The sequence below is a fragment of the Pelodiscus sinensis genome, chromosome 15, assembly GCF_049634645.1.
Source record: "Pelodiscus sinensis isolate JC-2024 chromosome 15, ASM4963464v1, whole genome shotgun sequence".
Lineage (NCBI taxonomy): Eukaryota > Metazoa > Chordata > Testudines > Trionychidae > Pelodiscus > Pelodiscus sinensis.
The window spans coordinates 34,224,142-34,231,252 of NC_134725.1; positions in this window are offsets into that span (position 1 = coordinate 34,224,142).

The following is a 7,111-nucleotide window of genomic DNA, read 5'->3' on the forward strand; positions in this document are numbered from 1 at the left end:
GAGAAGAACAGCACTGGAATTTCTAACAGTGGGTTGTTCAATTTTGTGGGGTACTTTTATAAAGCAACGTTTTTACTTTTACACAGCACCTACAAGGGGCTAAATTAAGGCCACTGTAAAAGCATGTCAATCCACCTATGTCTTTGCAGTGGTACCCGCTTACAGAAGGGCTAAGTTTGTCTTATGGAGCCAGTTTAGCTTGTGTGCATCAAACCAGATAACTAATTAATCCATAGACTGTGTAGGCCCAAAATATAAATCTACATGTCCTGCATCTCTGGCATGAGTCCAGGAGCACATCTGTCATGCTGCCTGTGTACCTGAAAAATATCTGAGATCAGAATCTGACTTTTAGGCTTTGCCTTTTGACTTGTAGCTAGGGATATTTCTCTCCGTAGTGTTATGCCTTACTGGTTGTCTTTCTCTTTCTGCATCTCCCAGTGATGCTGCTGGAGCTGATCTGTGTTTGAATATGATTTAACCCAGGCAGAAAAGAAACTTCTGACAGTTCCATATATAGCCCTCTGACTCACAGATTTCATGTGTCAAAGACTAAAGATTGGTTAAGTAGAATTAAGTTTTGGATTTGTTATAAATAGGGATTAAGTAACATGAATTTGTAATATTTGCATTAAAAATGTGGGCCTGATTCTTCTCCCACTTGGACTATTAAAAATCAGGAGCAATCTCCTTTGAAGCAAGGTGGTTATGTCAGTGCACATGAGAACAGAATCAGGCTTATTATCATTGGTAGGTCACAGTACTCTCTAGACACCTAGATAGGGTAGACTGTGCTCTCAGGTAACTTGGTGTAATGCTGGCGTAACTTTGCTGAAGTCTGTGAAGTTGCTCTGGATTTACACCAGAGTTATTGAGTTTGGAAACTGGTCCCCAAAGTAGCAAAAGTAATTTTAATTAGTCTAAGTAGTTGCAACTGAAATATTTTTTCCACGTCAATCAGCTTTATGTGTTTCTGCTACATCTGGGCACATAAAGAGGGCTCAGTAACATGGAAATTTTATACAGACTAATTCCTTTTCTGGAAGCTCCAGTAAATGGAGGCAGAGCTGCTGCTGGATTCAGATGTTACTGTTGACTTTTCCCCACTCTGATTACCATTTTGCTGAGCAGCAGCATAAGAGTCCATTCAGACAATAAAGTCACATTCATCCAAGAAAATCCTGACAGTTGTTCATTGTTTGTATAAAAAAATCATGTCCCTTTTGGTAAAATAAATGCTTCTGCAGCAGAGTGTCAAACACAGACAATATTAACTCAATTCCCTTTTCCATCATTTAATTTACCAACTTGGTACTCTAATTGCTAAGCAATTGAGAATAAGTCCCTAGAATATGGTTGCAAAGAACAACTGGACCAGGCTGAAGTGTATTCTACATAGTAGAACCAGTGCAAGTAAATCCAGGGCCTCTAAGAAGCCATTTGGCTTTTCCAACTACAGCTTTTGATGCTAGACCCAAACTCTACAGTGGCACCATTAGTATCAGCTGCTGGTACTGCTCCTATTTCCATGGGTCAGGAAGGACAGATGAAAATTCCAATAAAGTGCCACTGTCAGGAATGTATAAGGAGCTGGCCCAGTTCCAGAGCTCTCAAATGGTAGGAAGCTTCTTAGATTTGGCACCATTCAGCACTGAAGCCAAGACCAGGAAATCTCTCATTAGCCTTTGTGGCAAGCCATGATGGAAGGACATATTGTGACTGCAGGTTTGGCTGTTCTGTGGAGGTCATTGTAGCCAGACACGAACCCCATCTTGTTTCTTCCCCCTCCCCCAGAGAGCAAGAGAAAGGCAGTCAGCCTTTGATGCCCTGGGAACGCAGGTGTGGTGCCTGTCCCTGACTCTACCATAAACAGAAACCAGACAGTAAATGGGCTAGCTGATGACCAGGGGCCTCCCGTCGTCCTGATGGCTAGTACCAGTAATTGACACGCCTGCACTGTCCCAGGAGAGGAATCTTCGCCCATCACATACCAGAAGTGCCCATTGTCTGCATTTTCCCAGGTGTGAATTATGCTTTGCACCCTTCGTGGGAAACTTGGCATTCAAAGCCATTTTTCCTAATTGGCCACTTGAGACCAGGAAAAAGCCTACATAACCCAAGGGGTATAAAGAGGGGTTTAGTAGCCCACCCCATTTGAACTCCAATCATCTATACCTGCTGGCAGGTATTGATTGTCTCCCGAGGTCTGTGGGACGTCCAACCTCGTCCTACTTCTTCCCGAGGGATTGAGAGAAAGACGCTGGCCACGCCAAGTCTGAAACGCAGGGGTGAGACTGTATACCTTCTTTGTGTCTATTTTGCATACATTTAATAAGAGCTCAGAGAACCAAAAGGGTTTCATGGTACCTGTAAGTAACTTATTAGTGTAATTTCTGTCCTGTCCTTTGTAGTGGCTGTGTTATCTGTAACACAGCAGTAGCATTTAACAACTAAGTTTACCCTGTAACAATAAAATAGTAACTGTTTAAGCTTTAACCTGACTCCTTCAGTTGCTGTAACAGAACCAAGCACAATTTAAAAGAACTTCAGCCGGTCATAAGGGACTCACTGCCCTGACCGTCGGCTGACAGTCATCCCTCCCTAAAGCTTGTTATTTTCTGCTGGCGTTTATCTAGTGGCACATTCAATTTTCCTCAGCAAAATTCACCTTCAATGAAATAAGTTGCCAGTGTACATCTGGGTTTTTATTAGCTTGAAAGTTGATCATTTGGTCTTTAGATCATTAAGGTCTTTAGAGTAATTGGGCAAACTGCTTTCAAGAGTAACGCATTTTTTGTGGGTTTGTTTCTTCACTTTCTCAAACTAACTATGCGAACCATGGCCATATGAAATGGAGTGCAAATGCCCTTATATTGCCAGGAGTGCATCTGTATTTCCATTTATTCCAGAGCTAAATAAGCAAATAGTACAAAACAGGGATGTTATAGAGCCCGGAGTTCAGGTACCTCAGCATCCCAATGCAGGCAACTTAGGTTGTGTAATCACTTTGCTTTTTTCTAGCACCTCTCACACAAAGATGTCAAAACATTTCACACCCATTAATGAACTGATCCTCCCCTAGTCCCTGCAAAGTAAGTGAGTGTCACTAGGACATTGAGTGGGCTTTTGCTCATATGGCCAGCTGGGGTATCCATCCGAGCTGCAATGTCAACACAGCTAGGCTGTGTCTACACTGGGCCACTTATTCCGGAAAATCAGCCGCTTTTCCGGAATAAGCTGTGAGCTGTCTACACTGGCCCTTGAATTTCCGGAAAAGCAACGACGCTCTACTGTACAAAATCAGCCGCTTTTCCGGAATAAGCTGCGAGCTGTCTACACTGGCCCTTGAATTTCCGGAAAAGCAACGACGCTCTACTGTACAAAATCAGCCGCTATTCTGGAAAAACTATTCTGCTCCCGCTCGGGCATAAGTCCTTATTCTGGAACACTGTTCCGGAAAAGGGCCAGTGTAGACAGCCCAGTAGTCTTTTCCGGAAAAAAGCCCTGATCGCGAAAATAGCGATCGGGGCTCTTTTCTGGAAAAGTGCGTCAACATTGGCCACAGACACTTTTCCGGAAAAAGGGCTTTTCCGGAAAAGCAGCCTGCCAATGTAGACGCTCCTTTTCCGGAAAAACTGAAAACGGAATAGTATTCCGTTTTAAGCAGTTCCGGAAATTCATGCCAGTGTAGACACAGCCCTATTGTAGCATGCTAGCAGGTGAGTCTACCCATCTGAGTTGGGGTTTGCTGCCAACGGCAGTGTGGACATATGCAACATGATCTATACAGATTAGTGAGTGAACTGGGAAAAGAAGACAGGAATTCTCTTGATTCCTTCCTCTAGTGACCACTAGATCAGATAGTCTTTAAGGTGCTTCTAGACTAACAAAACATGTAGATGGTGTCATGAGCACAACCCACTTCCTCAGATGAATGGAGTTATTAAAGATCCAGTTCCAAAATAAATAGGGGGTGGGGGAGAAGGAAAGGAAAAAGGGGAGAAAAAGTCAATTAGGGTATGTCTACACTACAGCACTAATTCGAACTAACAATTCGAATTAGTTAATTCGAACTAAGCTAATTCGAACTAGTGCATCTTGACCTAAAAACTAGTTCGAATTAGCATTTTGCTAATTCAAACTAGCATGTCCACATTGAGTGGTCCCTGAACCAAAGTTAAGGCTGGCCAGAAGCAGTGCCGGCAGGGCATCAGGTTAGGACTTAGAGCGTGGAGCTGCTGTCTCAGGCTAGATGAGGGCTGTGCTTAAAGGGACCCGACTCCCACCCTGGACAGACAGTTCTCAGGGTTCCCTGCTTGCTTGTCTACCTCAATGAGGGACAGCAAAGCAGTCCTGGCTTGGAGTGCCCACACTCGGCACATCACAGCACTCGGCCATCAGCCCAGCTGCACTTGCTGTAGGCTGCCATCCAGGGGGGTCAATCGGGGGGGGGCTGCAGGGGAGTTTCCACCCTGAGGAGCCTGCAGAGCCACCCCAGTCCTCCCCATTGGGGGCTCGTACCCCATTCCTCCCTCACCTCCTTCCACTTACCCCTCCCTAGCCTCCATTCCTGATGTACAAAATAAAGGACACGTGTGTTCAAAAATAGAAACTCTCTTTATTTAACAAAACTGGGGGGGAGGGGGATTAACCTCTGGAGAGACTGGGAAAAGGAGGTGGGAGAGGGGAAGAGAGAGGGTGGGAGAGGGGAGGGGGAAACCTGGGAGGAGGGAGCTGGAAGAGGGAAGCCAGGGGAAGAAGGAGGAGGGGAAGTATCAAACTATGGTACACCATATCTTCAGTACTGTGTACAGATGTGGTCTCCTCACCCCAGAAAAGATATTTTGGCCTTGGAAAGGGTTTGGAAAAGGGCAACTAAAATGATCAGGGGTTTAGAACAGGTCCCATATGAAGAGAGGCTAAAGAGACTGGGACTTTTCAGCTTAGAAAAGAGGAGACCGAGGGGGATATGATAGAGGTCTATAAAAGCATGAGTGGTGTGGAGAGGGTGCATAAAGAACCCATAATATTAGGACTAGAGGACACCAAATGAAATGAATGGGTAGCAGGCTTCAAACTAATAACAGAAAGTTCTTCTTCACAAAGCAAATAGTCAACCTGTGGAACTCCTTGCCGCAGGAGGCTGTGAAGGCTAGAACTAAGCCTAACAGAGTTTAAAGAGAAGTTAGATAAAGTCATGGAGGTTGGGTCCATGGAGTGGTATTAGCCAGGGGGTAGAAATGGTGTCCCTGGCCTCTTTTTGTGGAAGGCTGGAGATGGATGGCACGAGACAAATGGCTTGGTCATTGTCTTCGGTCCATCCCCTCCAGGGTACCTAGTGTGGGCTGCTGTTGGCAGACAGGCTACTGGGCTAGATGGACCTTTGGTCTGACCCAGTATGGCCATTCTTATGTTCTTATGTTCTAAGCTCAGGGCTCAGGGTCAGGGGTCTCACTGGACCACCTTGATTTTCATGCAAACCTGCTCCTGGGTTTGCATGTGTCCTTTGGTGGCCAGGCTGGCAGCTATCCTGCCCTAGACGGCCACTTTCCTGTGCCTAGTGTGGAGGTCGTGGACTTTGGAGGCCTCCCCCCAAACTTGGATGAGGTCCACGATCTCTGCACTAGACCAGGTGGGCGCCCGCCTCTTGTGGCCCCGGGCAGGCTCCTGGGAGCCGCCAGCCTGGTCCCGGGATGAGGCGGAGGGCTGGGTGGCAGCAGGTGGCTGGCTCATGCCGTGCCAGGTGCAGGGTCTGCTGGCTGGGTGCTGGCAGGCTTGCTCCTGGCACGGGCACTGGAGCCAGACAGTGCCCCTTTAAGGGCTCCGGGGCCAGGAGGGGGGCAGAACAGTTTCCCTGGTTGTGCCCAGAGTGGCCATCAGGGCAAGCTGGGAAGGGCTAGCTTCCCACTGAGGTTCGAATTAAGTCGCTACGCAGCCCTTAATTCAAACTAGTTAATTTGAACTAGGCATTAGTCCTCGTAGAATGAGGTTTACCTAGTTCGAATTAAGCGCTCCGCTAGTTCGAATTAAGTTAGAAATAGTGGTTTGCCTGTGTAGCGCCTATGAAAGTTAATTCAAACTAACGGCTGTTAGTTCGAATTAACTTTGTAGTGTAGACATTCCCTTAGAGTGTTCATCTTACTCAGAGTTTTCAAATGCAACATCTGAAATGACATTAGGTACAAACTAAATGAATGTGCATAAGCAGAGCTCGCAGTGTGGTACCCGTGTTGGTTCCAGGTACTGTATTAGAGACACAAGAAAGGGTGAGGTCATATCTTTTATTAAACCTATTTCTGTTGATGAAAGAAGAGCTCTGTGTAAGTCGGAAAACTTGTTTCTTTCACCAGCTGAAGTTAATCTAATGAAAGATATGACATCACTCACTCAGTCCATAAAGATAGCACTGTAAATAAGGGAAAAGAACTAAAGCAGATGTTATGTCAGAGAGATATTGTGTCAACACCCTTTGTTGTGAATATCTGAACTGTGCAGGATCAGCAACCTCTGGGCACTGTAAATAAGCTAATCCATCAGTGCATCCTATATAATTGGAGCAGCTCCTGGACTCAGAAATAAAATCCACATTCCTGGCTCTACCAGTTTGAACAAAATAGAAACATGTAGAATAAAAATCTATGATAATCATCGTTCCATTCACATCTAGCAGAGAAAAGATGCAGACAAATAAATCAATCTCTTCAAGCCTGGTGTGGAACTACAAAGTCGTGATTTATAATCCAGTGCAATAAAAAGAGCATTTGACGTAGACACATGAGTGCAAACCACTTGTGCTTCAAAGCCTTTTTTAATCACAAAATGTGTGTTTCCCTTAATAAGTCCTTCCTGTGTCCCCTCTAGGTAGGGACAGGTCCTTTAAAGTGGACAAGGCAGGAGCCCGCTAGGCCAACAGCAAACTGCTGTGCTGAGGGTCCATTCAATAGTTCAGGAGTGACCCATGGGGCTGCAGAAGACCCTGTCTTCCTAGAAGGCACATTGCAGCAAGCTGTGCCCTGGAGAGTAGGGTTCAGACCTTCACAGCTAGCTGGGAGCCACTAGAGGGCAAGTAGGGGTGGAGGGAAAGCAGTGAGAAGAGGGGAAGAGGAAAAGA